The sequence below is a fragment of the Dermochelys coriacea genome, chromosome 1 (genome assembly GCF_009764565.3).
Source record: "Dermochelys coriacea isolate rDerCor1 chromosome 1, rDerCor1.pri.v4, whole genome shotgun sequence".
In the NCBI taxonomy this organism is placed as follows: Eukaryota; Metazoa; Chordata; order Testudines; family Dermochelyidae; genus Dermochelys; species Dermochelys coriacea.
This window is the reverse complement of record NC_050068.2, coordinates 279,411,135-279,430,399: the sequence shown is the minus strand read 5'-3', so window position 1 is coordinate 279,430,399 and position 19,265 is coordinate 279,411,135. Positions and strand designations below refer to the sequence as shown.

General features: G+C 41.2%; 1 protein-coding gene across 1 annotated transcript in view; it reads right to left on the bottom strand.

Annotated features, from left to right (window-relative positions):
- PPFIA2 (PTPRF interacting protein alpha 2) overlaps window positions 1–19,265 on the bottom strand; it is a 617,899-nt gene that overhangs the window by 196,774 nt on the left and 401,860 nt on the right.

Below are 19,265 nucleotides of genomic sequence, written 5' to 3'. Positions count from 1 at the left end.
TACACATGGACCCTGTGCGCTCTAACTGTACACATGGACCCTGCTAATACACATTAAAAGGACCCTCGTGCACATCGACCTACTCAAGCCACACTAAGGAAATTTTAGTGCACAGGAGCAGGGTTCACATGGACAGCTAGTTAATGCACAGCACTTTAGCATTCTGTAGACTTGCACCCCAGCTTACTACACACTAACTGCTCACCTACACAAGCCCTAAATCTGAGTATTTTCCCAGCCAAACATGACAGTTTTACATTTTACTCAAATCAGCCCTTGGCAGAAGACAGTCTGAATTAAGCAGACTATTCACTACTTGAAATAAACCTGCTGTTTGAGAGAAATCTGCCATTTGGCATGCAGATGCCATGATGGAGACAAAGAGTTTTCTCTTTGTCTTTGCACACCTACAACATAAGGCCATAAAATATTTTTCTTTAAAGTTCAGTCATCTTTGATGCCAGACGTTTACCACAAGAACACCAATTATCGTCCCTCTTGCTTCCTCTGTCGAAAATCATGAAATTGTAGAAGGGAACAGACACATACAGATATTAAGCACTCCTCCACTGTCCTCATGGGTTTTGCCTAGAATTCTTTTCAGCTGGCCTTCAGGACACACTTTAATTTCAACTTGTCCAGTCAATTTTTTAGTCACCTGCAGACCTCTGCTCCAAGTATACTGAGTTTGGGAGCAAATCAGATGGTCCAGCAGTGCAGTTCTGTTTTATTTACTTGCATTCAATAAGAATGATGAGTGCACACATTTTCTAATTGGTACCGTAATTAAATGCTAATAAGCATGTGAGAATTATATGCAAACAGTGGCTGATCCAATCTCTTCTACTACAAGCATAATAAACACAATCATATTTCTATACAGCTATCATGTAACATGAACATAATTCTAGAAAAAAGTGACTTTCTTTGCATTAATGATAATTACCAGCAGAAAATGTTGTCCCATCCAGAAGGATCCTAAAAGGCCGTACAAACTCATTGGCAGGCCAGAGGACATCATTCAGACTTTTGTATTGTAACCAGCCTAGACTGTCACTTAATTCCCTGTGAAGGAAGCTGCCACCTTTATGTCCAATATGTACAAACAATATTATACTTTGGTTCAAAAGTATTAGCTACATATTTAATGACAATTTGAAATACAATCAGTTCTGGCAAATTATTAGTACTTTCTTAATTTAAACCCTTTCTCTCTTTACCTATATAGGCATTTTTATGGCCTGTATTATCACAGAGCCAGATCAGGCTACAATCATTAATATTTGCCCCTATGTTGTAGAGAAGTATTTCATCCCCATTTCACAGATGAAGAACTGAGGCACAGAGACTCCAAAATCATGCACAAAGTCTACTGCAAAGCTGGAAATTAACCCAGATTTCCTGAGTTCCATTTCAGTGTCTTAACTACACTATCCTTTTTCTTACTTTATTTAAAGTCCTTTTACCCTATAGAACAACAGTGAATGATGGGTGGGCACTTGTTATTTGAAGTTGAAGTTGAATAATCAGATATTATTATTTATATTCCAGTAGCACCTAGAGGCCACGATCAAGATCAGGGCCCCATCATGCTAGGCACTGTACAAATACATTATAAGAGATGGTTTTTGCCCCAAAGAGTTTACAATATAAATAAATAAGACAAAAGGTGGGAGATAGGAAGTATTATTATCTCCATTTGATGGATCAGGATAACAATTAACTTCTGCTATCAAAAACATTAAACATTAAAATAAAAAACTCAAAAGGTCAAAATTATGCATCATAGACGGAATTGAAAATCTATTTTGGTTGTAAATTTTGTGTTTTTGGAACAATTCATATTAAGGTCTACTGATTAATAATTATTTTTTATCCTCTAATGTGATTTTACTCTTTTCATATCTGATTAGTCATGAGTATATATCACACAAAAAAAAGAAAATCTATCAACACATCTAGTTTGCAGTTATACATTTGAACTTGTTTTTCTGCTGAAATTCTGATCTTCTAACTCAAGTCTATTTCTGTTAGAAGAGATTGTCTCAAACCACAGTTCAAATATGTTTGATTAATCAAAAATTGATGCTAATAGAATTAATTTTTTGGAAAGATTATTGAAATAATTTTAGAAAACATAAAAAGGACTTAAAATGATGGATTTTAGTTTTTGAGAAAGAACAGAACCTTTAAGTTTCACCATGTGACAGTCTCTTAAATTTTGAGCATGGATCAAAACAGTTGTGTTATATATTGACTTAGTAACATATATAATTATATATAACATATATACAGATTTCAGAGTAGCAGCCATGTTAGTCTGTATCCGTAAAAAGAAAAGGGGTACCTGTGGCACCTTAGAGACTATCAAATTTATTAGAGCATACACTTTCATGAGCTACAGCTCACTGCCTCCGATGCAGTGAGCTGTAGCTCACAAAAGCTTATGCTCTAATAAATTTGTTAGTCTCTAAGGTACCACAAGTACTCCTTTTCTTTTTATAGCATATATAGTTACCCATATATGTATATCTATCTATCTAGATCTAGATAGATATAGCTGGCTATATAATTTTAGACAGCATACATTTCATACTGCACATATGCAAAACTGATTTTTCTCATCATGGATGTTGGTTAAAATATTATATATGCATTCAATGTTATATTTCTCTTTCTAATTAGCTTGGAGAGTATTCCTCAGCAGTAGCTATTCTTGTAAAGTTCAGGCAGATCTTTGTTATGAATTCACAGACAGGGTCTTAAAAGATTTTTTCAAGTAAAACAGTTTTTTTTCCACCTTGTATTTCTCAAAAATGTATGAATGGATTTTTATAATGGGGTCTATAGAGCTCACACTGGAGAGGAAGGTTCCAGAGAGGCCTTGGGGGCAGATGGTAGTCTTGGCAGTCACAAATGGTAGGGAGGAGACCTTTAAAAAGGAAGAAAATGCAGTCAGCTGGGCGAGAAAGGAGCAGAAGTGCCCTTCACAGGAGACTGTTGGAGGGTTTCCTGGAGCCACACAGAAAACTCCCAGCCAGGAGCCATTCATCCCCACCCTATGGAGAGTACAGTGAACTCCCAGTAAGCCACAGAAACTTAAGAAGGACCACAAAGGGCAAGAGCCCCTTGCAAGTTGCAAAGAGCTGGGGCCTGGGCAGAAGTCACCCAGGATATGTCTACACTGCAGTTAGACACCCACAGTTGGCCTGTGCTAGCTGACTTGGGTGTGCAGGGCTTGGGCTGCATGGGGTGTTTAACTGCAGTGCAGACATTCCGGCTCAGGCTGGAGTAGGGTTGCCAACTTTCTAATTGCAGAAAACTGAACACCCTTGCCCTGCCCCTTTCCCGAGGCCCCACCACTGCTCCCCCTCTTCTCTGAAGCCCCACCCCTTCTCTGAGGCCCCTCACCTGGACGCACCGTCACTCTTCCCTCCGTCGCTCACTCTCCCCCACCCTCACTCACTCACTCATTTTCACTGCATTGGGGCAAAGGGTTAGGCTCTGTCTAGGGGTGCGGGCTGTGGCCAGAAATGAGGGGTTCAGCATCTGGGAGGAGGCTCTAGGCTGAGGCAGGAGGTTGGGGTGCAGTAGGGGGGTGAGACTCTGGCTGCGGGTGTGGGCTCTGGTTTGGGGCCCGGGATGAGGTATTTGGGGTGCAGGAAGGGGTTCCAGACTGGAGGGTGGGGCCAAGGGATTCAGAGTACAGGAGGGAGCTCCAGGCCAGGGCAGGGGGGTGGGGTGCGGGACGGGGTGAGGGTGGAGGCTCTGAGTGGCACTTACCTCAGGCAGCTCCCAGGAAGTGGCATCATGACCCTCCACTTCCTAGGCAGCCAGGGGGCTCTGTGCGCTGCCCCTGCCCACAGGCACCAGCCCCACAGCTCCCATTGGCTGCGATTCCTGGCCTATGGGAACTGCAGAGCCAGTGCTTGGGGCAGGGCAGCGCACAGAGCCCCCATGGCCATCCCTATGCCTAGGAGCTGGAGCAACATGCTGGCCGCTTCCCGGGATCCATGTGAAGCCGGGTAGGGAGTCTTCCAGCCCCATGCTAACCAGACTTTTAATGGCCTGGTCAGCAGTGCTGACCAGAGTCGCCACAGTCCCTTTTCAACCGGTGTTCCAGTTGAACACCGGACACCTGGCAACCCAAGGCTGGAGCCTGGGCTCTGGGACTCTTCTGCCTCGTAATACTTTTGACTCTGAAACTGACCAATGCCTGAAGCTTAAGAAAAGGTGAAAAACACCAGGCTAACTGTGCACTAAAATCTTCCCTTCCAGGTCTTTAACAAAAATAAACTAAGACCCCTAAGTGCCTTGATGGCTGTAATGCAAACTGATACTGTGTTAATGATACCTGACAATCTGCGTGCTATTTGATTGTGATAGGGCAGCTACTGCAAGGCACCCCAAACTATTTAGAATGAACATTCTGATTTAAGAATCCAAGCATACCATAGTTCCACACTCACTACTCAAATCTTCCAAAATACAATGGATTGAAACTAATCTATCTGAAGATAGCTTTAATGCTGAAATGTCCCAGTCTTCCCATTCAGCAGTGCAGGTTCTGACCTTTTCAAGTGGTTATATTTAATATGACAAATATGGACTCTGAGCTTTGAAAAAGCTATCAAAATATTTTCACCACAGGTAGAAGTTACAATAACTATGGATTGTACAGCATTGTGAGTGTCACTAGCAGCACCTAACAGAACAAAAGGTAAGAAGAAAAAAAGCCCTTTCAGACTGACAAAAAAAAGCTTTGGAATATGGGGAATGCTGTCCTCACCATAACAATGCATTTTGGGCTCTATTGAGGAAGAAAATAGAAAAAAGAGCATTTTTCCTAACGGCTTCTCTTCTTTTTCAACTGCTCAAACCTCATGCCCCACAAAACAAACAGTTCAGAGGAAGGGATCTTTCGGGGTATTTTGAAAAATTCCTTTTAAAATAAGCCAATATAATGATTGCCAGCTCTAGCAAGGACTGTTCTTTATGAGGCTATCTATGACACCCTGTGAAATATTATGTATTCACCAATACATAGTTTACGGACTGATTTGATATTAGGCCAGTGTTCTTTACAAAAAGATTTACTTAACTGAATTTAATGGATGCCCCTTCAAATCAATCCTGAAAATATTACCTCAAAAATCTACTTTATGCAAATACTCTCGATACAAGTTTAGAAAATGGACTATAAAAGTAATGAGGAAATAATATATATTTTTACCATTTGCATATGTCATATATACTTTTTTCTCTTCCACTGTTTGATGTTCTTGACCATGTATTTATATTGCTGTTTACCTCTACTTCCTGTGGCAAAATTCACATCAGTCTGAAATCCCCCTAATTGGGGAGAACCTAGATGGGTAACAACATTGGAGGATTCAGAGTAGCAGCCTTGTTAGCCTGTATCCACAAAAAGAAAAGGAGTACTTGTGGCACCTTAGAGACTAACAAATTTATTAGAGCATAAACTTTCGTGAGCTACAGCTCACTTCATCGGATGCATGTAGTGGAAAATACAGTGGGGAGATTTTATATACACAGAGAACATGAAACAATGGGTGTTACCATACAGACTGTAACAAGAGTGATCAGGTAAGGTGAGCAATTACCAGCGGGGGGGGGGGGGACCTTTTGTAGAAACATTGGAGGAATAGGTGGAGGTGGACACAGTAAAACTAAATAATTGATAGTTGTGTTATAGGTATTTCATCTCCATCTAGTTTAACTGAATTGAGCTTAGACTCTAGCTAAAGTCAGTCCTGAATAGCCAGCAGGAGGTGCCTTATTACTATGGTACTAGTATTTGTTAGCTCATGAAGAAAGAGGATAAACATTCAGACTCGCAGAAGGTCTTCAGTTAAGATACAGCAGTGCTGTCTCAAGAACACCAATCTGATCACATGGACATGACAGAAGAAGGATGGCTTGGAGAGAAAAGGTTGGTTTGTGCTTAATGCCCTTGCCTGATACTCAGAATAAAAGGGTTCAATTCCTGTCTCTACCTCAGAATTCTTGTGTTGCCTGAGCAAGCCACTCTATCATTCTGACATCAGTTCTCCATCTGTGAAATGGAGATAAAAATACTTCCTTTGTCTGTCTTGTCTATTTAGTTTATAAACTCTTCAGTATATGGACTGTCTTGTATTCTGTATTTGTGCAGTGCCTAGTACAGTGGGGCCATGACCTTGGTTGGGGTCCCTAGGTACTATGTAATACAAATAATGAACGATAATGGCAATGAAAAGTGGAGCTGGTCAGAACTCCTCTGTAGAAACAAAATATCAATGAAAACAAGAAAATATTAATGGATTTTTGTGATTTTTTCCCTTTTGTGACTTTCTCTAATTATAAATATTGACAAATATTGTAAATCAATGTTCTGTTTTGTTAATTTGAAAGTCACGTCTAGCGGTGACAGTGTTACTGTGCTCCATGCCCCCAGGGCACAGAGCTAAAAAAAGAGTCAGATTGACACACACTATAGTGACATGTGTTAATTTAATAATAATAACTAAATAAAAAATTTAATTAATTAATTAATTAATTAATTATTATTAAAGCTTCTCAATCAGCCTGTTCTTTTAAACTGTAAATGCCTTATAGGTCCTGAATATAGCAATTTCTTTATTTTATAACTTAACTGTATGGTTTACAGTTTCAACTGGTAATAGGGCAAAGAGCTTTATTAATCTACTACCCTTTATTATGAACTCTGATCCAGAATTAAAATGTCACTGTACAAAAGAGAATGCAGTCTACAACGTGCACCATTTATTTCTACAATACACCAGTAACACCTTGTAAATGAAACAGAATGCAGTTAAAGTAATGTGGAAAGTAAAGGGCAGTTACTAATGTGGAAAGGAATATCTGTCAGTATTTTCAAAAATGTTTGCAAGGCTGCTTTTAAATATATATTTACAGGTTCAAAAGACTTGAGCAAAGTAAAGAAAAATATGCAAATTTTGTCCAACTGCTAATTAGTAAAATAAAATATACCAATATAAATCTCTGACTCTTTGCCTGGTTTGTAAAACAGATGAAACTGCATCACACTGTATAAATAGTTTTGCTCTCCGATTGCAAAATAACTGACTTTGTCTTCAGTTTTGGAGCCATATTTTAATGTTTTTTCTTCTATTAGCTCCCTCTCTTGCAATAAACCTTTATTCAATATCTTCTTGACTAACTCCATTCTATATACAACTAAAATTACAACAGGTCCCAAGATTTAGTTCTTGACAACCAATCATCCAGTCCCAACACTGATATTTTATATGTAATCTTCAACAGAGCATCCAGGAAAGATTTTTATTTTTGTTCAAATGAGATTTCTTTGTTATTACCAAAAGTCCCCCTAATGCAATTGTTTATAAGGTAAGTAAAGGGCAGTTTCCCAGTGACCCAACTGATAAATACATCTTACTGTATGAGCTGGAAATAAACTTATTCTGAGGCATTTATTACTATCACAGAGAAGGTCATCTACATCTAAAATTATGTTATAGGCCACCACAATCAACAAGTTGACAGAAGGACCAGAAATACAACAGTCTCCTTGAAGAATTCAGTCCTACTACACAATTGGATATAAAGAAGAACTGACTGCAATCAGAGCCAATCTCAACCTTGTCCTGCCTGGTTGGTAACAGAGCAGATGCTACTTGGGATCTCTACTAGCAAAAATGGTCAACTGTCTTGACTAGAGGAATCTACCACCCATTCTAAAACATAAAAAGCTACTTCATTATCCCTCTTCAAATTATTCTTACAATTCTTCTTTGCCAAGACGCCCCCCAAAAAACTTGACAACAATTTGGCCATTGGTGTGCGGAAACCACTGCCTGTCATGTTGACCAATATGGTCTCACTGTTTCCTTGTCCTCCCTTGTCTGCCTCTATCCACCAGTTGTCTCATATCTCATACTTGGACTGTAAAATATTTGGAGCAGGGACTGTCTTTTTATTCTGTGTTTGTGTAGCACCTAGCACAAGAGAGTCCTGGTCTATGACTAGGGCTTCTAAGTTCTATGGTAAGACGGATGATGATGATAACATAATAATAACAACAAATACTAAGGAAATTGTTGCATGATAGTGGAGATTTAGACAGACAAATATACACCCTTCCTTTTCTCAGCAAGATAAATAAGATGGTGGCAAAATCAATCTCTGATGTGACCTGTTAACTGTCCTGGATGCCTTTCATAGAGGTCATGGTGCAGAGACAGTACTTGGTGGCATGGTAGATGACTTTGCCCTTCTAATTGTCAAAGAAATAACTGTTACAGAAACATTATTATTGGCTGGAATGTTGTACAATATATGAGTTATTTAAATAAAGAATATCTGCAGTGCCAAGCAAACTGGATTTCCATGTTAAAATTATGTACCGTTAACACTATATACAGCTCTTAGCTATGTGTAAGCATTTTATTTATAATTATCCTTTTAGAGGTATAGATTTTTGCTTTAAAATACCCAATAGGCTAAAAATATTGGCCTTTTAAAGGTATACATCCTCCATTTTTGTCTCTGATGTTTTTAGCACTTTTTCCAATGAAAAAATGACTTTCCTTTTAAAAATGAAATTTTGAGTTCTTCTATGCATAATGTACCCTAGAGCTCATATTTTAATCTGTTTTAACAGCACATCATTATTTCTGAAAACCAACTACTCCACAGGTGCAGTGATATTTTTTCTCATTACATTTTTCAATATACCATATCAGTATTAAAATCATCATCTTTGATATGAATGGTTACAATACATTAAAAGACATCATATTAAGAATGGGATATGCTATAACAGGGTGAAAATCCTGAGAGGAAATGAACCTTACCCTAAAACTACAGCTAAAGAATATCAAAGCTCTGACTTACATGCACAAAATCAAGGAATCTCTTCTTAACCTTTTGACATATGACATGTCAAAATCAAGGCACAGTGGAGTGAATTAAAGGTTATACCCCAACCTTAAAACAAAATCTCATTTTTTGATGTTAAGTCAGATCCTTCATATTTTTCAGCACAACTATTTTAGGGTCCAATCCTAGTTCACAAAGATAGATATTTCCCCACTGAAAACAAAGAAAAAAGTTGTGATCTTAGGGGTTTCATTTTACATATATTTTTTCTAAAGATAAATAAGGCTTTTTAAGTGGATTTTTTTTAAAAAAGCAACAACAACAACAGCGTTTATATTGTGGTATTATTCCTAAAAGTCTCCTTTAATGCTACTTTGCAATGCTACTTTGCTGCTGCAAGGGAAGAATAAACTATATATAGTTTTTGTGACTATATATTTTTTTCTTTTGGAACCCTGGGTCTGAATCAATTAAAACAGCCCAAAATCAACTCTGCAGATGCAAGACCAAAGAAGCTAGATCAACTGCTATGGCTTGTATTGAACAAAAGTTGAACAAGCTTGCACAAACTTCCATACTGCAGAAACCGCAATTATTCAATATAATGTACAATACAATATATTAATTAATAAGAATTAATAAACAATTCCCAATAATTACTTTCTTAAACAAAATGTCACTTAGGATAATAAATGTGGTTCCAAGTCAAATCTATTTTTGCACACATCAAACCTAAAAACAAATCTTACCAGGTTTCTTGACCCAAGCAAAAGTGATATAGATAATGAATTTATTCTCTTTCCCCCTCCCCACCCCAAAACATATGGTATGAGCCGGTATGATTAAAAAGTGAAACTTGGTTTTGAAATCTGCTGACATGAATGCTTCATCTAATTAATAACTCAGATAGGCTGCCTTAATGACTGCAAATCACACCTTTTTACTCATTTAAGAAACTGATTTTGCATTCCTTGAACACCCAAAATTCCTATTGAAATCAGAGGCACTTTGGAGTGTACAATGAATGAAAGCTTCTAAAGCTTCTAAAACTTCTAAAATTTTGTAAAGAAAACTAAAAGGGACTAGGGTTGCCAGACGTCGAAAAGGGCTCCAAAGTCCGGTTAGCTGCAGCACCAGGGGGGCAGGCAGGCTCCATGGCCAGCTCTGTGCAGTTCCCGGGAAGCAGCAACAAGTCCCTCCGGCTTCTAGGTGGAGGGACAGCCAGGGGGGATCAGCATGTTGCCCCCGCACACAGGCGCCACCCCTAGAGCTGTCTCTGCAGCTCCCTCTGACCAGGAACCATGCCCAATGGAAGCTGCAGGGGTGACACCTGCGGGCAGGAGCAGCACGTGGAGGCCCCTGGCCTCCCGTCTGCGTAGGAGCAGTAGGGATATGCCACCTGAGGTCAGCGCCACCCGAGGTCAGCGCCTCCTGGAGCCCACACCCCGAACTCCCTCCCATGCCCCAACCCCTGCCCCAGCCCAGAACCCCCTCCTGCATCCAAACGCCCTCCCATACTCCAACCCCCTTCCCTTCCCCACCCCCAACACCCTGCCCCAACCTGGAGCCCCCTCCTGCACCTCAAACCTATCATCCCTGGCCCCATCCCAGAGCCTGTACCTCCAGCCGGAGCCCTCACACCCCTCCCCCCAGCACCCCAGCTTCCTACCCCAGCCCGGTGAAAATGAGTGAGTGAGTGAGGGTGGGGGAGAGCTAGCAATGGAGGGAGGAAGGAGGGAGTTAGTGGAGGAGTGGGGCTTCAAAAAAGGGGTGGGGCCTTGGGAAAGGGTAGGGTAGGAGGCGGGGCAAGGGTGTTCAGTTTTCTGCAATTAGAAAGTTGGCAACCCTAATAGGGACACTTAAAAATGGACTCGCTTTATATTTAACTTTTAGCAATCCTACCACCAACAAAGAAACAAACAAATATTTATGAGATAAATACATTGTATTTCCTTATTAAAAATCAGTAGGAGTGTGCCAGTCATTTTCCCTTCTCTGTCTATTGAGGTACTAATCCCATCTTGCACAAAGACAACCCATGCGTAGTGTGAAGCTGGCAGTTCCAGTGCCAGCTTATGCTAAGGCCACAGGCCTCACAGAACATTGACAAATGCATAGCTGGAAACCAGTATGGCTTACCTCTGTGTTAGTATTTTTAAAATAGATATTAGAATTATAAGAATGTGTTTCATTTTTAAACTTTATGGAATGCTTGTAGGATGTTTCATGTATTAATCCAATTTATAATAGCTATATCCCATGTATATTATAAAGTAATGTTTAAATGTTTGCTCTGTAACTAAAAAATGTGTGCTAAGGGCAGGAATACATTTAAAATGCTGCATCGGAACAGCTGCCCCAATATAGCTGTGCACTCTAATGCTTTAGTGCAGACACTCCTACACTGATGGGAGAGCTTCTCCTGTTGGCTTAGTTAATCCACCTTCCCAATAGACAGTCATAGGTAGTTGTCTCCCATTGACAGCACTGGCTGCACAGGGAGTTAGGTCAGTATAACTACATCACTCGGGGATTTGGGTTTTTCACACCCCTGAGTGATGTAGCTATACTGATATAGGTGTGTAGTGTAGACCTGGCCTAAAACTGTAAATCTCCTACAGTAAGGGAGAAGCATTACCACGTGTGACATGCTAGTTTACAACAAGAGACGTTATCTCCTCCCCAACACATAGCCCACAGACATCACACAAGCCATTGTGGACAAAAGACTTTGTTGATTGCTTTCCTCATGCCCATGAAGAGGGTACATGCACAAGTTCATCTCATCATATCTTGAATCAGAGAGAGTAGAAAATTCATGCATCTAAGGCCTGGTCTACATTACATTGTTAGGTCCACACAAGGCAGCCTTATACTGTGGAAAAACAGTGCCAGTATTCAGTGCACTAACAAGGAGAGGACTAGAAGGAACTAGCAATGCCTTTTTAGGAGATTTTTTTTTTTTTTTTTTTTGCTGTCTGGACTCTGAGAGGCAAATATTCCTAAACATAAGCAAGAGATTTCCAAATTTCTGAGCTTGGGTTAGCCCTGAAGGACATAAAAGCTTGCTTATTATAGAAGCTTCTATTACCTTTTGAACTTAAGATGGTACCTCATTTGTGTATGTTTATCTTTAAGCTTGTAAATAACTTATTTCTTTTCTTAGGTAATAAACCATTAGTTAATTTATTGAGTACACGTGTTGTCTTTGGTGAGAGATTTGGAGTGTGCTTGACCTGGGATAAGTGACTGGTTCTTTGGGACTGGGAGTAACCTGAATAGTGTTGTGATTTTTGGTATAATGGACGATCTATCACAAAGACAAGCTTGCCTCAGTGCCAAGATAGACTGGAATACCCAAGGGGGTGCTGTCTGTGACTCCTTGTTAAGGCTGTTATATTGCTTTAGGAGTTCACACTTCTTACAAGGTTGGTGAACTCTAATTATTATATTATTAGATATAATTATAATAATTATAGGTTTGCGCCCTGTTCCTGAACAGTCTGCCTTGAGGTTGGCACTCATGTTCGTGAGCCATTCCACACCAGTGTGTCACATAGATCTTGCCCTACACATGTGGAAGTAGAGGGTCAGCGCCTCTACATGGACCAGTGGAGTGCTCATGTACATTGTTTTCCCTGGCACCCAGTGGTAAATCGACTTACAAGTTAATATGAACTGAGACTTTCCTAACTTTTCGACAAAGCCAGAAAGGATTACTAATTAGGGAAGCACAATCCTGGTGAGAGCAGCAGAGTGCTTAACAGTCACTTCAGAGATACAGTGCTTCTCTATAGATGACCATGCACTTCTATCTTCTAATGGGCTTTGGTATTTCAGGCCCTGATTCAGTAAGGTATTTAAATGTCTGTAACTTTAGGAACACAAGTAGTCCCAGTGAAGTCAATTTATGCAAGTTAAGCACCTTTCTGAATCGTTGTAAATATGAATCCAGGGAATACTCTGAGATCTGCTGGATAATGAGAGATTTGAGAGTTTTGAGGGTCAGGCTTACAGTATTTTAGGGCAAGTCTACACTTCAAAGTTAAGTCGACGTAAGGCAGCTTACGCCAACCTCACTATGGAAGTGTACACACTGCAATGCTTTAACTCACCTGCTACACCAACCTACTAAAACCATCTGGACAAGAGGCATAGAGCTTTCTGCGATGGAATTAGAGTGATGCAGTGTCAGTGTAGACACTGCGGTGCTTATGTCACCCTAAGTGGACTCCAGGAGGTGCCCACCGTGCCCAACGTGACCATTCTGGTCACAGTTTTGAACTCCACTGCCCTGCAGCCAGATACACAGGTGAACGGCCCTCCTCCTCTAAAGCCCTGGGAAATTTTGAAATTGCTCTTCCTCTTTGCTTGGCGTGGAGAGCAACTGCCCAGCTGACCACGCCAGATCCATGCAACAAATGTGCTCCTGCCTGGAGTACATGGGAAGTGGTGGATCTCCTGGATCTGTGGGGAGAGGAGGTTGTGCAGTCATCGCTCTGCTCCAGCCACAGGAACTTTGATATCAAAGGCCAGATCACTCACAGCATAGTAGAGAAGGGCTATGACAGGGACACATAGCAATGCTGTGTAAAAATCAAGGAGCTGAGGCAAGCGTACCAGAAGTCTAGGGAGGCAAATAGCTGTTCTGGTGCAAAGCTGCAGACGTCCCACTTCTACAAGGAGCTACAAGGAGCCACCATCCTCAGCGGTGACCCCACTTCTACTGCCAAGAGCCCTGTGGATATTTGGGAGGAGCTGGGGTCACTGGCCACTGCTGTAAACCCAGAAGATGACATGCTGGATGAGGAAGAGGAGGCAGAGGAGGATGGGGACAGGCGACAGGGAGATCTGGTTGTGTGGTGAGCCAGGACCTCTTTTTGACTCCTGAGCAGTCTAGCCAGTTCCAGCAGTCCAGCTCTGGCAAGCATGATGCAGAGGAGGGAACCTCTGATAATTACTCTGCTTCAATACTGCAGGGACACATCTGGTCATGTACTGCTTTTTTTAATCAGGCTACAAGAGATAGTGAAATAACCAATGCGGGAACAGTTTCTATCTGCTTCTCATTCCCCTATACAGCTAGGCAGAGAGGGCCTTGTGGAAAAGTTTGTTTATGCACACTGGGATGTCCTGTGAATCCTCCAGAGAAATCTCTAGGAACCTTTCCTGGAGGTACTCCCCAATCCTCTACCGAAGGTTTCTTGGGAGGGCTGCTGTGTTTCTTCGCCTGTGGCAGGAAACTTTGCCCCACCATTCAGCACTTACTGCAGCAGACACCATATCAGCGCACAAGCCAGCAGCATATGGTCCCCGTCTTCAGCCACACACATGCAGGAGCTGGACCCTTGCAGCCTCGGTTAACCTCAGGAGTGAGATATCAGCTGCAATCACCCCTGCCTGTGAAAAATAGTGCCAGTATTCAGTAAACAGTACCCCTATGCACTGGTACTGATACCCCATGGCTACCCCCTGCTTTGTCTCAACTCGCCTCCTTGCCTCCTGAGCCATACTCACCATGGCTGGGGATACCACCAAAACTGAGATAGATGTGCTTGACACTTGTTTGGATCAAGAGTGTAAGCACACTGACAATAATATCTCTGTCTATTGTTTCTTTAGCAGATGCAGATGAGCCCTTGACCAGCTCCTGCACACTGGTGGAGCACCTCACTCAGATAAGGAAAAGAAACTGGAGGAGTAAAGCAGACATGTTCAAAGAGGTGCTGCAGTCGTCTGGTGCTTTGGATTGTGAGCAGAGAGCATGGAGGGAGCTAGTCAGTGACAGACTGTGGCGGGATAGTCAGGATAGGAAACGGGCAGGAACAGATAATAGTGCTGCTCAGGGAGTAAACAGACACATTGTGGCTCCTGATTGAACTTCAGGCTGAACACATCAATGCACGCTTCCCCCTGCAGCCCATACGGAACTGCCCTCCTGCACCTCCCCTCACTGCCCCTGCCTACATTCCTCATTTGCTCAGGGGCATCTGCAGTATCCCAGACACTCCATCCCGTGGGACAATTTGAAGAACAATAGCTGGACATACATCCAGCTCGGAGAGCCTCACTGGCAAATGTGCTTCCCCTTTAAAGATACTTTTTTTTGTATGTATGAAATTTAGGTTACCAATATATAAATATGTTTGCATGGATGTGGAATAAAAATGTACTTATGGAAAGTCAATGAATTGTTATTATTCTTCAATATATGGTGACTACTGCTAACATTCAGAGATGGTACCAATAGGAGCATTTGCAGTGTTATAGTAGCCCACACACAGTAATCATTATTAGGTTCATACCATGATACACACACACACACACACACACACACACACACACACACATACACACACACACACAAAAGCCTAGCTAAACACATTACAGCAACACACATTACCGTGGCCCATTGTTAAAATCCTCCTTCAAAGCCTCCCTGACCAAATGGCTCCCCATTGAGCCCTTTTTACAGCCCTGCTCAAAAGAAGAAGACAGCTGCTCCACTTTCTCGCTCCATCCCTGGGAAAATTTCTCCCCCTTTGATTCACATATATTATGGAGGGCACAGCAGGCAGCTATAACTATGGGGATATTTTCCTCATTGAGGTCTAACCTGCTGAGGAGACAGTGCCCCTTTAAAGGCACATTCAACAGTCATTCTGCACCTGCTGAGCCTATTGTTGAAGAGCTCCTTGCTGCTGTCAAGGTGATCAGTGTAAGCTTTCATGAGCCACAGAAGTAAACTGGGTTTCCCAGGATCACTATTGGCATTTCCTCATCTGCCATGGTAATCCTCTGGTCTTGAAAGAAAGACCCTGATTGCGGCTTTCTGTACAGGTCTGTGTTCCTAAAGATGCATGTGTCATGTACCTTCCCTGACCAGCCCGCATTGATAATGGTGAAATGACCATAGTCATCCACTAGCGTTTGCAATACCATGGAAAAGTAGCCCTTTCTGCTGATTTACTTTGTCGTAAGGTGATTTGGGGCCAAAATGGGGATATGCATGCCAACTATCATCCCACCACAGTTAGGGAATCCCATTGCTGCAAACCCATCCACTATTTTACGCATATTACCCAGAGTCAGTCTTTTATAGGAGGAGGTGATTATTGGCCCTGCACACTTGCATCACTGCAGCCCCCATGGTGGATTTCCCCACTCCAAACTGATTCACAACTGATCGGTAGCAATCTGTCGTTGCCAGCTTCTACACAGCAATCACCTCTTGCTTCTCCACCATTAGTGCAGCTCTCATTTTGGTGCCCATGCGCCGGAGGGTTGGGGGCAAGCTCCACACACAGTTCCAGGAATGTGGCCTTCATATCCGAAAGTTCTGCAGCCACTGGTTATCATCCCATACCTGCATAATAATTCAATCCCATCACTCAGTGCTTCTTTCTCAAGCCCAGAACTGATGGTCCACTGGGTGCAGCTACTCTATCAATGCCAACAGTAATCTTGAATTGTTTCTGTCCATAGCACACAGCCGGGCACCACATCATCATCATCATCATCATCATCACAGTTCATGAAATACTGCAGGGTCGGACGTGTTATGTTCATAACGCTCATCACAATACTGGAGAGCAGTGCAGGATCCATACTTTCTGACAGAGATGGCAGGCAGGCAGGCAGTTTTCAGGGACTGTTGAAAAGCAGTATGAAATGTACTAGGAAGCCCATGGAATGATGGGACAGAGAAAGCTGCATCATGGGAAACTGAGCCTGCCCCCATGAGGTATTTATTGCAAACCTTCCCAGAACATCCTGTGGCAGATGGTGGTCAGTTGTACAATGGATAGCTACCCATGGTGCACTGTTCTCTGTATCGATGCAATGTGGACGTGCTTCACTGAAACAAGGAGCATAGTGTGGACATGCACCAGTGGTTTAAATACAGCGGTGACTGTACATTGACGTAACTTAAGTCAACTTAAGTTTGTTGTGTAGACATGCCCTTATATGGGTAGGAGAAAGAGGCTGAAGGAGACTGCTGTATTGATTTACATGGAATAAATGAGCCAAAGGTGTTAACATAACGCAGTCACTGTCCAACATTAAACACTTGCAAACAAGGTTCAGGGTTTGATATCCAGAGACATCAGCCTGCTTAGTACCATGGAAAGCACATAATTAAAAATCCTTTTTAGCCTTTTATTAAAGACACAGAAAGGAAGGAGTAAGAGTTAAAACATTTGAAATGTAAAGAACTGATAAGGCTTTCACTTTAACAATATCCCTTCTTCCCTTTAGTGGAAGAAAGTTTTGGAAAAAAAGTCTCCTTTGTTGACAGTTTTTTAGATGGTATGAAAGATAGTAATAACTGTACTTTTGGGGGAAAGAGAAAAAGTTAGTTGAAATGAGCTGCAGCTCTTGTTGATACTGTTGTTGAAGTCCAATCCTATTTCTGCCCAAGTGGTTGTGAAATTCAGCTGGAGCTGCTAGGGGTGGCGATGTCATCTGGATCCCTCTCTTTGGCCCAGTTAGGTCAGGACAACTCTCAGGATCAGAACAAAGAAGGTCCAGGATCCCAGGAGATGGTGGGAATGACAACCATGATGGTGAAGCTTGCTTCAGTAGCCTCCATCTGTTCTTCCCTCTTTTCTTCCCAAAATCTCTTTTGTTAAGGAATCAAAAAGGGAGTGAGGAGTGGAATACCCCATATCCTCATTATTTTGTCCACCAATTAGGCCTAATATCCAACACACCAATGTTGGTTCATTAATATATGGCTCCACATTTTCTGTTTTTAGCAAACATGATTTTAACATAGTCCTTGAATCATATCAACATGGCCTTTTATTTTGTTTGTAGTAATTTAGTCTCTGTCTGGTTCTCTTGCACTTGTTTATAACATTCATTATTGAAAACAACTTGACCTATTTCCATCAACATTTGTTATTATAGGTTATTCTATCACCTTACAAACTTTTACATACTTTTTACAGTTGAGATTACAATGAGAGTAAATTTGTAATCCCAATTATTACAATAGGACCCAAATTCCTGACACAAAAATGTGGGGGGAAATTATACAAGGCTTCACAGCCACAGGTCATAAACCAGAATACAAGCTGGTATTTCTGCAGATCAATGGAAATCCAAGTCTTATTAAGTTAAAGTAGTTTAAAGAATATTTTCATAATATGAAAATACAAATGATTTATTATCAGATGGCTCACAGTTTAATTACAAAACCTATTATTATATGTGAGCCTATTAAAAATTAAGGTTGCTTTTGCTTATTTAATATTGATAAACCACTGGCTTAAACTTTTTATTCAAATGCAACATATACAATTTATATGTAGACTAAAATATTAATAATTAACAATCATGGTCATAAAAATGCCAGTACTACATTCTTGTTAAATTAATTAAAAACTGGGTTATCACGTGGCAGCAGTAGGTCTTCTCAGTAGATGATCAGCATAAATGATTTTTTGCATGATCACATACATTATAACATTAAATAATGCCAGAATTGTTTAGCCATTTTTAAATTTTTGATAAATAATACCACAATATATTGCAAGCACCTCAGAGTAGCCAATTTCTTTTCATTCCTCCAAATTAAAAATAGAGGATCCTATCCCACCCCAGGTTTCCGGATCCCTAGCCATCACCTTTCTTAGATGGAGAACCAGGTCTCTCTCCCTCCTACCCAGTGCATTTCCAGGCTGCACAGATCTCTGCTGACACTGATACTTTCAGCAAGCTGGACTGTTTAGCCAGGCCAGCATCTGCAATTTGCTTACTTTTCAAATGCTATGAACAACGTAATTTCCAGCAGTTATGAGTTTCCACATAGCTCTTTCTAAGCAAGCACACTTATTCTTAAGTGAAAGCATTACAGAGAAAACATATTAAAAATGATACACACATGCTAGAAAGCTTACCAGAGATCACCCCAATTGCACTCTCAGACTCTTGCTGGCGTCAGTCCTTCCAACAGTTCCCTATGCTTTGACGACCCCCCTTGGACAGAAGGTTCTGTCTGTTTGCTGGGTCAGAAAGTTGACCCTGAATCAGTTTAAACTCAGGCTTTTTATCCAAAAGTCCTTTCTTTGTCTGGGGAATCAAGTTTGAATCCATGTATGTGAGCCTCTCCAGGTGGAGGTACCTAGACTCTGGAAGTATTACAACCTGAGTGAATTTGCCTAATCACCCTGCACTGTTCTTAATTCTGGAGGAGCTGTGGTCACCCTCCCACATTGAATTACATACAATCCCTAACCCTCAGTAATCTACATGCTTAGCTATTGCAGGAAATTGCTAGTTACAAGATTCACAATTAAAAGTCAATCACTGTGTAACAAAAAAGTTGTTCAGGTCAGCGCTTGAGTCCTAAAAAAAGACATGCCAAAACACACTTC